This window comes from Tachyglossus aculeatus, chromosome X1 (genome assembly GCF_015852505.1).
Source record: "Tachyglossus aculeatus isolate mTacAcu1 chromosome X1, mTacAcu1.pri, whole genome shotgun sequence".
Lineage (NCBI taxonomy): Eukaryota > Metazoa > Chordata > Mammalia > Monotremata > Tachyglossidae > Tachyglossus > Tachyglossus aculeatus.
The window spans coordinates 24,530,726-24,544,430 of NC_052101.1; the positions used below are offsets into that span (position 1 = coordinate 24,530,726).

The window sequence follows — 13,705 nt, forward strand, 5'->3', positions numbered from 1 at the left end:
TGCAGATATTTCAAGGATAAGCTCCTTCAATCCTGTGTTTAAGATAGTTTGTGTGGAGAAGAAGAGCAGGAGTGTAGGATCCTGCTTCTATTTTTTACAATGTGCTAAATTTAAAATGATTGTCCTTCCTTTGCATTTATATGGCACTTTATACATGTATCCTGTGCCCAGTGTTAGTCTGAATAACACTGCCAGGAGGGGAACTGGTCTTGCTATTTCTGTATTGTGGAGAGCTAAGAAAGATTTAGTGATTTGCTGAATGTCATCAAGTTAGGGACAGAACCTGAATGGGAACTCACAGCCTCAAATTTCCAGCCTCCCACTATTATTCAAAACTCTTCAGTTTCTACAAATACCCACTGGTATATGTTTTCAAGACTAGATGTATAAATTCATATATTTAAGTGTATGGTTGTCAGTGGCCATCAGAGATCAGGCATGGCTGAAGGTGACTGGTGTTACCAAATGCATCTGATTGTGGGGAAGTCAGTGGCACCATCCGTTGTGTTTGCCGGCAAGTCTACCGAACTCCAAGATCACTCATTTCACATGAAATTAATTTGGGAAAAGCAAGAGGGGCAACTACCAAATTTAAAAGAGTAGAAGCTGTGAATGTAAATCTGAAATTTCAAATAACAAATACTTTAAAATACGGTATGATGCTTTTATTCCATCATACAATGTGTTCTTCGGACCTCCCCTTGCTGCATGTAGCTGCCTTCTTTCTCTAAGGGTGAGTTGGGAGACTGAAAAGGAAGAGATCCAGGATTCGAAACTGACTAGAGTTTCTCAAGAGATGAAGCTGTCCTAAAGTTCAGAGACCTCCTTGTTTGACAACAACTTTGTCATTGTGACAGTCAGATCAGTTTCTAAAAGAGCTAGAAGCCAAGAGACAGAATTTTCAAATCCATTTCTAACTTCACTTCTTCAGCTCTTTCCCCCCTCTTTTTTGCCTCCACACATGAACAGATACATAGAGAGGGCCCCATTCTTCACAGAACCTCTTACGTTGTTCACAATGACTGTGTTCTTGTCTGGGTGAATTACTGGTGAGGATCCTTGCCAGCAGCGAAAGAATTGTAGGTGATGCCTCCTGGTTCTCTAGGGCCATCAATCACTATGAAGAAGAGTAAATGTAGCGTTCAGTGATATAATGATTCTTGAGGATCCAAGTTGACATTTTAACTACAGATGTGGGAACATGACTGCATAGAACAGAACTGAGGTGGGGAAGACATTTTCCGTTCATCAAAGAATGGGGTGCCATTCTAAGGCCAGTAGGACTCTTGGGCTCTTAAATGCTTTGGAAATCTCTTGAACTTATACTACACTTAAAATAGCGTTTGGGAAAAGATCAGATTGAGTGGCCAGGCTAAGGAAAAAGAAACACCTACCCAGAGTTCTGACTGGGGTGAACCCCACTCCCACTGGCTCTGAAAACCACACACACACACAAAAACTCAAGTAGTGTGTCTGGATTTTTGACCTGCTATTGAGCAGTTGGAAAGCAGGCCTTGATTAGATCTAATTTAGCATTCAGAAAGGTTTAGATTGGATTTCTTCTTATTAGACTGGAGACACACTGATAAGAAGGCTCAGATTAGAAAACCCTGTTAGTCTGTGTAATTTCCTCAGCTTTGACTGGAATAGGGTTTTTTTGTTTGTTTTCTTTTTTTCTCTTTCAAATTATTGGTACATTGCCAAACAGGGTGCTGGGCCTGAAGGGGACTGGTTCTGGGGCCCTGTGGGAAGGTCTTTTGTGATGCCGAGATGGGACAGGTTGTTTGGGAAAGAAGGAGCAGAACCTGAAATTGTGAAGCGGTCACTCTACTGTGTTTTTCTGTCCTTGCGTCACCCTTTCTCAGGAGTCTGCCACTCCTCCCCTCCCCAACCCAATATGAGACATCACTCTGTCCTGCTTACCCACTGCAGTGCCGCAAATACCAGCATTTGGAGCAATAGAATGGCTCAAGTTTCAGAGTTGGTCCTAGCTTGCTGCAAGTGTCTGTTTGCATTTCTGGCCTTGGACATTCTCCAAAATTCCTCTGCTCGTCTGTCTCTAAGTCAATAGGTAACACATCTACATTTTTCAGTAAAAGGCCAATTCTTTCAAGGTTTGGGCTAGAAGAAAGGAAAAAGGACTCTTATGGCAGGGCTAGTTAGAGGGCCCTCTGAACCCCTAGAAAGGCCAACACCCAAGGCGAGATAATGATGGTATTTGTTAAGCGCTTACTATGTGCCTAGCCCTGTTCTAAGCGCTGGGGTAGATACAGGCTAATAAGGTTGGACACAATCCCTGTCCCACATTATAATAATAATAATAATGATGGCATTTGTTAAGCGCTTACCATGTGCAAAGCACTGTTCTAAGCGCTGGGGGGGTTACAAGATAATCAAGTTGTCCCAGGTGGGGCTCAGAGTTTTATTCCCCATTTTACAGATGAGGTAACTGAGGCTCAGAGAAGTTAAGTGACTTTCCCAAGGTCACACAGCAGACATGTGGTGGAGTCGGAATTCGAACCCATGACCTCTGACTCCAAAGCCCATGCTCTTTCCATTGAGCCACGCTGCTTCTCTAGTCCTGTGGGCTGACACTCTCTTATGGCAGGCTTTAGTATCATATTCAATTTCCCTACCCTGAGTAACCTAAATGGGTCAGGGCTCCCCTGGCCTCTCGAGGGTTTCGCGTGCCCAAATCCAGAGACGCCTGTGGTTGTGAGGATGGTAACAGGGTGACTCCTATTGGCCCAGTTGGCTTCATCTGATTTGTGGCCTCTCTTGAAGCAGATGTATGCCTCAGGCCGATTTCCTAGAACACAGTCCAGCATTAAACCAGGAAAGTCGGTCAGCATGTCATTGCAACTGTAATTTCCTCTTCTGATGGGCAGCTGCAAGCTGTGCTTAAACAGTTCCACCAGGGGAATAAATAGCATTCGTTTAGCTCTCATTGATTGCATGGCGTGCATAGGAAACTCACTCAAGTGGGGAGTGCATCAATTTGAGGTGGAAGTTTTCATGTAAACGTTAGCCACAGTCAATTTTACAGCCATTCCAGGAGGCCTTAAGCTAATCTTTTTCTGTCTTGGGGCTGGAATAAATTAAGGCAACCTTAGGCACCTGTCTTTCAGTTTTCTTGGACGATAGACAAGACCTTTCAGGAATCTGAAAGTTTGCCAAGAAACATGCCAGTCACAGAATGGTAGGCAAAACCTAACTCCTCCTGCTCATTTTATCAGTAGCTGTTTGACAGATAAGCAAGCAGGCAGCACCTCTTCCCAATTCCTCATAACTAAATCTGCAGAGCCAGCCTACTGAGACACCAAATTGGCATTCGTGTCCTGTGAATGGCAGATAATGTACAGAGCTGGTTGGTTCCTCAATCTTTACAGGTCTGAGTAATCTCTTTATATGAAAGCAAACATTCTCAGAGACTATTATTGCAGTCACACCCCAGTGCCCCGTCCTTAGGCATGATGGGATGTCATGCTCAGGCCTCTCATGTTTAAAGAGATTATACAACAAAGAGTAGGGGAAACTAATCGGGTTTCTCCTGTGTCTAACATGCTCATTTTTCATCACTTTGTTGAGGAAATCTGTGTGACCCCTCTAGCTCATGGGAAGAGTGCACTTGTGGATTTTCAAGGAAACTCTGGTGGATTTATAGATCCTGGAACCATTCCAGTTCATTGATTGGTTACTCGTTTACTTGTTTCTTATTGTTTGTTTGTCGCCCAAATAGTAGCTGATGGTGAAAAGTGGCCAACCCAAGGACAAAGTTGGGTTTTAATTTAACCATTTTGGGACAGGTGAGACAATTAGAGTGCTCAGCTACAGTTACTCTGAAGCCCTCCCTCACCTGAGCTTTCCTGGAGAAAAATTAGTGCTTCTTGGCCTTCTCGATATTGTCAGTGTCGGTTTAAGGACCTTTTTTCTGAGAGATTGTTGCTGCCTTGCTATTCGAAGAACTGCTTGGGCATATATGTGCAGTGTGTTTTCAGTGCAGCAGGATTCATGGAGCTCCTGTAAAGACTGTGCTGTCAGTTACCCCCGGTGACTGTCAGTTACCCCCGGTGACTTTCTGACTCCTTCTAAATGTCTGCCACTTTACCAGTGCTCATTCTCAGCAGGTTTCCAGTGATCTACAACCCCTTGAAAAATGCTCCCTTTGTCCTGGGACCAAAACGTGAACCACGTTTAGCATTCTGGGACTCCACCTCCGTCATTGCCCTGGGGGGGGGAATAATAAATCTACTCTTGTGGTAGGAGTGGAGAGAGAAAGGTGGGGGTGGGTCACTTGGCCCCATCATCATCATCAATCGTATTTATTGAGCGCTTACTATGTGCAGAGCACTGTACTAAGCGTTTGGGAAGTACAAATTGGCAACATATAGAGACAGTCCCTACCCAACAGTGGGCTCACAGTCTAAAAGGGGGAGACAGAGAACAAAACCAAACATACTAACAAAATAAAATAAATAGAATAGATATGTACAAATAAAATAAATAAATAAATAGAGTAAAAAGAATATGTACAAACATATATACATATATACAGGTGCTGTGGGGAAGGGAAGGAGGTAAGATGGGGGGGATGGAGAGGGGGACGAGGGGGAGAGGAAGGAAGGGGCTCAGTCTGGGAAGGCCTCCTGGAGGAGGTGAGCTCTCAACAGGGCCTTGAAGGGAGGAAGAGAGCTAGCTTGGCGGATGGGCAGAGGGAGGGCATTCCAGGCCCGGGGGATGACGTGGGCCGGGGGTTGATGGCGGGACAGGCGAGAGCGAGGTACGGTGAGGAGATCAGCGGTGGAGGAGTGGAGTGAGTTAGTTAGTTGTCTTTAAGAGTCATCCAGAAACCATTCATTCCAAGGATCGCACTCCTTCAGCTCGAGCTCTGAAAAATCAGCTCCTGCTTTGTCGATTCCCAGACAAGAGGCTGTTGCCCTTAGGATGCAAAGTGTCACCTACCCCACAGAGCAGATTGCATTGGAGGTAGGGCACTTCATTCCATTCAGGAGACGAAAGTTGGGGGACCTTTCCTTTATTCTCACCTATCATTTGCAAAAGGTGGGATTGCAGTGGACTGAAGCAAGGGCATCACAGGAGTAAATGTCTTGAGCCTTGTATTTGGCTCATTTAATGATGCCCATTGGCTGAGTGTACTTGCACATTTAACTTTTTATTTTTTTAATGACGAAACCCTGAGACCACACCTCTTCCTCAGTCTCCCTCCCTTGGGGTTTAGGTTTTCATTCTCCCTGCTACTAATGGGATTTGAGTTTAATTCTCAAGTTGTGATCTTTGAAGACTAATGACCTCCTCCTCAGGGTTCCCCTTTTTCCCTTACTTTCCCAGGGGTGCAGTTGACTAGTTGTCTGAGGATTAGCTCCATGTCATGTGCAAGTAGTATGCAACCAGAAGGAGAGTAGGGTTTGTCTCTGTCAGGAGCACCAGGTTCATCCAGAATGAGTTTAGCCATGAACTGTGTTCCCTTGGTTGTCTCTACCCTGCAGCAGAGCAGGGAGTAATGCTGTATTTTTTTTTCTTGTTTTAAGAATTTCTCTCTGCCCCTCACTTAAGGGGATTTTGTCCAATCAGTCTGGTGGGATGCAGATTTTCCAAATGTCATTTGACTTCAATGCCTTCTCACTGCCATCCCCAGCCAAAAAGGCCAGTGATATGGGGGCCTTTCCTCTTCAAGAGAGCCAATGTGTTTGTGCAGATGCGGAATGCTGGGTTGTTGCTGAGCTCTTCTTAGGGAAAAGAGGAATACATTCCCCACTCCGGGATGTTAACTATGTATTGTTTCAAAATTGCCCCTCCAGAGCTGTCTGGCAGCAGCCTGCAGATGGTGTTGGTTTTATTCTGCCCGGTAGCTGTTTCTCAGATAGTGTTTGGAAAGCAGACACTGTCTCTACTGAGTGGTATTACTAACAGGCTGAGTGCAGCATCCTCCATTGAAGGAGCCCTAAACTGCCCATGCATCCTCTTAATCAAACAACCTTTATCTGACAAAGATGAAATGGTTATGACAACATGGTTTCATTTTTCTGATGATGTGTTGATCTTAGGCAGAATAAAGGGATGGAAGGAGACTAGGGTTAGAATACGGTTTCTGCCTTGCCAGACAGTTATTACAAATATATGAGAACTAATGCTGCCATTTTACAGTAGATATGCAGGGCAACTGTGGAGAATATTAATATGTAATAGGGCTAGAGCCCAGTGTCATTGAAGCAACATATTTATGCGATGGAATTCCTGAAGCAATTTTTCATGTGGCAGTCATTTGGGGTTTTTAATAACTCTTTCCCCAGGGTGTGTTTTTTTTAACTCTACTATAATGCCCATGGGTAAATTAATTAATCAGTGGTATTTATTGAGCACTGACTGTGTTCAGAGCATCCCTTGATGCTGTTACATTTGGGTTTATCTGGACATTGACCTCTTGCTCAAGGCTTCCCTCCATCCTGAAGCTTCCGCCCCCTTTCACATGGGGCAGGCCACTGCTCTCCCCACCTTCAAAGCCCTTCTGAAGTCAGATCTTTGCCAGAGGCTTTCTGTGATTAATCTCTCATCTCTCCACCATATTCCCCTCTATGGCTGCTTCAACATTTCCAGTTGCATTTGAGTCTTCTATGCCTAAGCATTTAAGTACTCCTCCCCCCTCCCGCCATAGCAGTTATGTACAGATCTTTAAACTCAGTTGCTTCCCCCTACCTTTAATTCATTTTAATGTCTGTCTCCCTGGCTAGATTGTAAGCTTCTGAGGACAGGAATCGCTTCTATTAACACAATTGTATTCTCTCAAGTGCGTAATAGAGTGATCTGCATAAGTAAGCCCTCAATAAATGCCATCGATTGATTGTTTGCCAGGATTTGCGTTTCTCCTATGCCCATTTAACTGCCAAAGCAGCAAGGTTACTGCAAGGAAGGCATTTAGAAGGCCAGGAGATCCATGGACAGAAGCAGATCTCAGCCCTCCTGCTCTGTCCCTCCCTCCTGGCTGTGTTATCTTTTCAGATTCCCTCCCCCGCCCCTACCCCCACCTCTAGAAACTGTCTGGAGTTTTGGAAAACTAGAGTTGTGGAAGTCAGTTCTGGCCCAGACTGAAAGATACCCTGGTTTTCCCTTCTTTAAATTGAGGACAGTTGTACCCAGAAGCAGCGTGGCCTGGTGCATATACATGGGCCCGGGAATCAGCGGACCTGGGTTCTAATCCTAGTTCTGCCAATTGCCTGTTATATAACCTTGGTAAAATCATTTAACTTCTCCCTGCCTCAGTTTCCTCATCTGTGAAATGGGGATTCAATACTTTTTCTCCCTCCTACTTAAATTGGGAGCTCTGTGTATGACAGGGACAGTGTCTCATCTGACTATTTTATATCTACCCCAGTGCTTAGTACCTGGCTTCACCGATAGCAAGTGCTTAACAAATATGAAAAACACCTGTCTCCTGGGTAGAATGAGGGAGCTGGCCAGAGAGTTTGCCAAGGATTCTGAGTCCATCAGAAGTGGCAGTTCCACACAAAGCAATTCTGCCGGCTGGCACTCTGACAAAGCAAAGGTGGTAATAAGTGAGTAGTAACGTTACCAAGGTCACATCGAGACCCGAAATATTCAAGGGTCTCTTAGGGCCTCATGCAGGCTCAGCACCTTTCTTGCTGTTTGCTTCAGTTTTCACGGTGTTTGATACCTCTTTATTCCTGTCTTTCTTTACTCAAAAACAAAGCTCTCTCCATTGGAGTTGGAACTTAATTCTCTGGTACATCATCGTTTTTTAGTCAGTGGTATGGGAGCTAATACCTCTTGACATGTGCTGTATGTGGAAGTCAAGAGTACTCCAAGAAGAAGAGGGAGGTAGGATGTTTTAAATATTTGAGGCTTAAAGGTGAATTTTTGAAATTGTATAATTCTACTTCCACTCTCAAGTGTGCCATTCACCTTAATTTCCCCTGACAGAGAACTAGTTTGTCTTTTCAGTTGTGTAGAAATCACAAGTGTGGTAAACAATACATTAACTCAACTGAGTCTCTCTCCTTTCTTCATCCCCATCTGTTTCAGCCCTTGGGGAATATCACAGGCTCTTAATCAATAGGATAAAAACGTTTTCCATGTCTTCCGAGGCTGGAGGTGTCAAACAGCTTCCTCCCCTAGTTCTAGTTCAAGTTCCTTTTGCATCTTCAGTGTCTGTATGAAGCTTTTAATGTGGCTTTTGAAATTGACCATTATGCTGATTTTACTGTAGAGGGTGACTTTTAAGAATCAGTGAATCAAGCAGTGCATGCAGCACATTATACTAAATACTTAGGAGAATACAATACAGCAAGTAGCATGGCCTAGTGGATAAAACACGGGCCTGGGAACCAGAGGACCTGGGTTCTTATCCTGGCTCCTGAACTTGCCTGCTGTGTAATGCTGGGCAAATCACTTACCTTCCCTGTGCCTCAGTTTCCTCAATGGCAAAATGGGGATTCAGTACCTGTTCTGTCACCTACCTACTTAGAATGTGGGCCCCATGTGGGACAAAGATTGTATCTAGTCTGATTAACTTGTATTTTCACCAGCACTTAGAATGAGGCTTGACATATAGAAAGCACATATCACATACAAACACACACACACACACACACACACACACACACACACACACACACACACACACACACACACACACACACACACACCCTCCCCCCCACCCTGCCATGCACAAGGAGCTGTCAGTCTACAAGAGGAAACAGACAATAAATTAAATTTTGGATATGTCCATAAATGCCTGAAGGGAGATGAATATCGACTGCTTACAGGGTACAGATCCAAGTGCATAGGCAACACAGAAGGAAGCAGGAGTAGGGGAAATGAGAGCTTAAGTCAGGGAAGTCTTTTTGGAGGAGAAGTGATTTTAATTAGGTTTTGAAGGTAGGGATAGTGGTGGTCTGCCAGATATGAAGGAGGAGGGAGTTCCAGATGACGGGGAGGATGTGAGCAAGGTGTAGGTGGTGAGACAGATGAGATGGAGGTACCCTGAGTAGGATGGCGTTAGAGGACTAAAGTATATGGGTGGGGTTGTAGTAGGGGTTGAGAAGCAGCGTGGTTCAGTGGAAAGAGCACGGGCTTTGGAGTCAGATGTCATGGGTTCGAATCCTGGCTCCGCCACTTGTCAGCTGTGTGACTTTGGGCAAGTCACTTCACTTCCCTGTGCCTCAATTCCCTCATCTGTAAAATGGGGATTAAGACTGTGAGCCCCCTGTGGGACAACCTGATCACCTTGTAACCTCCCCAGCGCATGGAACAGTGCTTTGCACATAGTGAGCATTTAATAAATGCCATTATTATTATTATTATTATTATTATTATCATTATTATTAAGAAATCAGTGAGGTAAGATAGGAGGGGATGAGCTGAATGAGTGTATCAAAGCAGATGGTAAGGACTTTCTGTTTCATATTGAGGTGGATGGGACCACTAGAAGTTCTTGAGGAGTGGGAAGTCATGGACCAAATGTTCTTTCGAAAAATGATCTGGGCAGCAAACTAAGGACTGGAGTGGGAAGAGACAGGAGCCAGGGAAGTCAGCGACCAGGCTGATTCAGTAATCAAGACAGGATAATAATAAGAAGAATTGTGGTACTTTTTAAGCACTTATTTAGTTATGTGCCAAGCACTATTCTAAACATAGAGGTAGATACAAATTAATCAGGTTGGACATAGTCCCTGTTCCGGATTGGTCTCACATTCTTTTTTCCCATTTTTTACAGATGAGGTAGCTGAGGCACAGAGAAGTTAAGTGACTTTCCCAAGGTTGCACAGCAGACAAGTGGTGGAGCTGGGATTAGAATTCATTACCTTCTGACTCCCAGACCTGTGCTTTATCTACTACACTATGCTGCTTCTCTAGGATAAGTGCTTGGATAAGTGAAATAGCACTTAGGGTGGAGAGGAAAGGGCAGATTTTAGGGATGTTGTAAAGACTGGACTGACAGGATTTAGGGACAGATCGAATATGTGGGTTGAATGAGAAAGAGAAGAGTCAAGGATAATTCCAGTTTTATGAGCTTCTGAGACAGGGAGGATGGTGGTGCTGTCTACACTGATGGGAAAATCACAGGTAGGTCGGTGTTTGGGTGTAAAGATAAGGATTTCTGTTTTGGACATGTTAAATTTGAGATGCGGGTGGGACATCCAAGTAGAGATGTCCTGAAGGCAGGAGGAAATGTGAGGCTGCAGAGAAGGACAGAGGTCAGGGCTAAAGAGGAAGACTTGTGAATCACCCACATAGAGATGGTAGTTGAAGCCATGGTAGCAAATGAGCTGTACAAGAGAATGAATGTGTGTAAATGGAAAATATAAGGGCACCCAGAACTGAGCGGAAGAGGCAGGGGAAAAAAAGCAGAAGAACAGAAGAGACCCACACCAAAGACCAAGTTGGGTTAGTTCTGCCCAGAGGCGTGGGTGACTGAGATGATTTCTCCAAGTCTTTTCTGCCCCAAGGATTTCATCAGCCTGAAAGTTCTTGTCCCAAAGAGGGGCAGAAAATCCAGAAGTAGTCAACCAGGAAGGAGGTAAATTAGGCTATTTATAGGAAGTAGATGTCATCAATAGTGCCCACCAAGTAAATTATCTCTATAAGGCCTACTCCTAAATGCCTCTCTAAATACCAGATAGGCTCTTCCTCAAGGTCAGGTATAGCCAACCACAATCCAAAAAGAAACACCCTTCGTGGAGCTGAGGAAGCCCTCAGCTTGTCTTTTTTCTGAATAATTCTCTTATCCCACTGAACACAAATGAGCCTCAGGCTGGAGGCTTTGTTCTAGCTGAGCAGGGTCCCCCCCCCCCCCTTTTTTTTTCAAGAATTCACAGATTCTTGGATGTTTTAATTCCCTGTCTGTGCCATTGTAATCCAGATAAAGAGCTTGCCACAGTCACGGTGGCTTGCCTTTATGGGGCCCATCTCCCCCGTGCTGCCTCCCTGTCCCCCCAGCCCTCATCTGATTAAGGTGCTTGAAATGATTTTGGATTCGATTGATCACCCTGGAAATCACCAGGCAGCCCCTTGAGCATGTTCAAGTTTCAAGGCTGCAGCTTTACACGTGAGTGATGTTGTTTGCTCATTGCTTTCTGGCTTGCTTGGTGTCAGGGAATGAGATTGATGGGGGGAAGTTGCCACATCTGTGTTCCTCTGTCTCTGAAACACCAGTTGTTTCCCATTGTTTCATCCTGTTCATCCTTACTGTACTCTGCCTATGTAGGTAAGTATGGTAGAGGTTCTTTCTTTGTTATGCTTTTGGGGGGTTTGTCGGGTTAGTTTGTATCATGTTCTTCCCATGGGATAAGCAGGAATTTGCTGATTCTACATCAATAGATCGAATCCTTGTGCTGCCCCTGTGCTCTCTGCAGTGGTTCTAATGCAATATGCAGACTTAAGGGCTGTTGGGGCAGATGAGCTGCTGGCCTATTACTAGCCATTTGTCCAGGTGAGAAATTTTGTGTACATCTCACTGATTTTTACTCCTCAGGTACTTCTAGGAGGGGTCAGAGCATTAAGAAAAGATGTTTATCACTAGCCCCCTACAGAAATGTATGATATAGTGGAGAGAAACTAAAGAGGGAAAGAGAGATCTATTGGGATGAGAAGATGCCCTTCTAGATTTGGTGGTCCTCCCAGAACACTGGCATGCTGGCTTAGTCTGAGGATGGTAGGTAAGAGAGAGGATCAAGTTGGCCAGACTAAACTACGGTTATCTTTCTCCTTGGAGACAAACAGCAGAATCGTAGAGCTAGAAGGATCCTGGAGACATCCTCAGGTCCCATCCCCTGACTCCAGGCAAGTGAAGGAACGAGGACAGATGTCTGTTCTTCTATGAGCTTTTGCCCCCAAGAGATGATAAAAGCACACAGGAGTCAGAGGTCCTCAAAGGGCCCTTGGAGTGAGTAATGTTTCGGTCTGAAGACAGCTATCCAATGCTGGTCATTAGAACTGGATGCTTTCAAGTTTAATGAAACTTATCTTTACCTTTCTCTCTGCCAAATGGTTCTGCTTTTGTAAGCAAAGTTATTTTTAGCAATTTAGCAGTTCATTTCCACGGTCTTCTGGACATTGTGTGCTCTGCTGTGCAGCCTCACAAGGGTCCATGTCTTTTGAACTGGGTTATGAGGATGATAGGCCTCACTGAAACAGCTCCAGAGATGTAAATTCAATCAGAGCAGGGCTTCCAGAGTCAGGATGAACTACCCCAGGGAGTCCACGAAAGACACAGTGGTAGCTATAAGATTGGCGTTAACATCTGAGGTAGCAACCAGGCCTAGGCCCCGGACAAGAACAGAGATATCTGCTCTTTCCCAGGACTTCTTCTTTAGGGTTTTAATCTAAAATGAGCATTAAAAACGTCCCAGAAGAACTTGCCTTAGACCTCTTATTAAATTTTTTTAAAAGGCAACTGTTTTCTCAACTTCTTTTGAAGATTGTGTTTATGACCATTGAATCTTCCCACCCTTCTCAAAAATTATCTGCTTAAGGTTCCAATTCCTTTGACCTAATTAAGTGCTCTTTCTAACATTGAATAGCTTGTGACCTTAGGATTAATAGATGATGTCTAAGAAATAATTAGGAAGAAAATGAGGGAAAAACATACACACCCATGTATTCAGATAACAGCATAGTCTAGTGGAAAGAACATGGGCCTGGGACTCAGGGGACCTAGGTTCTAATCCCAGCTCCTCCATTTCTTGCTGTGTGACCTTTTGTATTACTTAACTTCTCAGTGCTTCAGTTTCCCAATCTGGAAAATGGGGATTAAATACCTGTCCTCCCTCCCGCTTAGACTTTGAACCACATGAGGAATTAGGTCCAATCTGTTTATATTGTACCTACCTCAGGACTTTTTATAGTGCTTGGCACATAAAAACAGTGCTTAACATATGTGATTATTATTACTATGCCTATTCAGAGCTCACTCCAGCAGCCCATCAATTTTCCAAGCTGTCCAAGACCAGTGATTCAGCCAGGGTACCACCTGAGTGCCTGTACTAAGCCCCTGATTAGCCTTCTTCCAACTCAGATACCCTCATGGCTTTCCAGTAAATATTTTGTGTTACATTTCCCAGTATGGAGAAGTCTCTGACACTATGACAGCCTGAGGTTATACCACCCTACCTTGGATCACTTCTAAATTCAAGATGGCCTCAGGGTATCCACAGGGATCTGAGAGTTCCAGGACTCACCAGAATCACTCTCACTTTGAGACCAAACGCAGAGCTGATGTCATTCCAGATTTCCCCCTTTCCACCTTTCCCCCTTCCTAGTGTTCCAGTGAGTTCTTGGAGGGAATTTGAGGGGGCTTAGTTGAGTCCAAATGCTCCAGAATCCTTACTCAGAAAGGAGAAATCCTGGACCTGTTCCAGATTCCAGTCTCTTAACAGGGCTCTCAACCCGGAGGTGGTTCACTCCCTGCTATCTTCACCAGAAGTTCTGAGGCCCTGTTTGGGCTCAGTAGCCATTCTGGGGTTCTTTAAGCCATGATGTCAGCAACATTACATGACAGGAATCCACTTTGTTACCCTGCCCCAACAAACACAGAGTCAGATATTAAAAAATGGAGGAGAGAGTTGGTCAACCGAAAAGCCACCAGGTGCAAAAACCTTGGTGAGGAGTTATAAAAAGACAACAAAACAGAGTCCTTCAGGAAATCCATCAATCAGTTGTATTTATTGAG

The 13,705-nt window shown here is 44.5% G+C and overlaps 1 protein-coding gene across 1 annotated transcript in view; it reads left to right on the forward strand.

Moving 5' to 3' along the window:
* SLIT3 (slit guidance ligand 3) overlaps window positions 1-13,705 on the forward strand; it is a 625,600-nt gene that overhangs the window by 497,769 nt on the left and 114,126 nt on the right. The gene's annotated exons all lie outside the window — the stretch shown is intronic.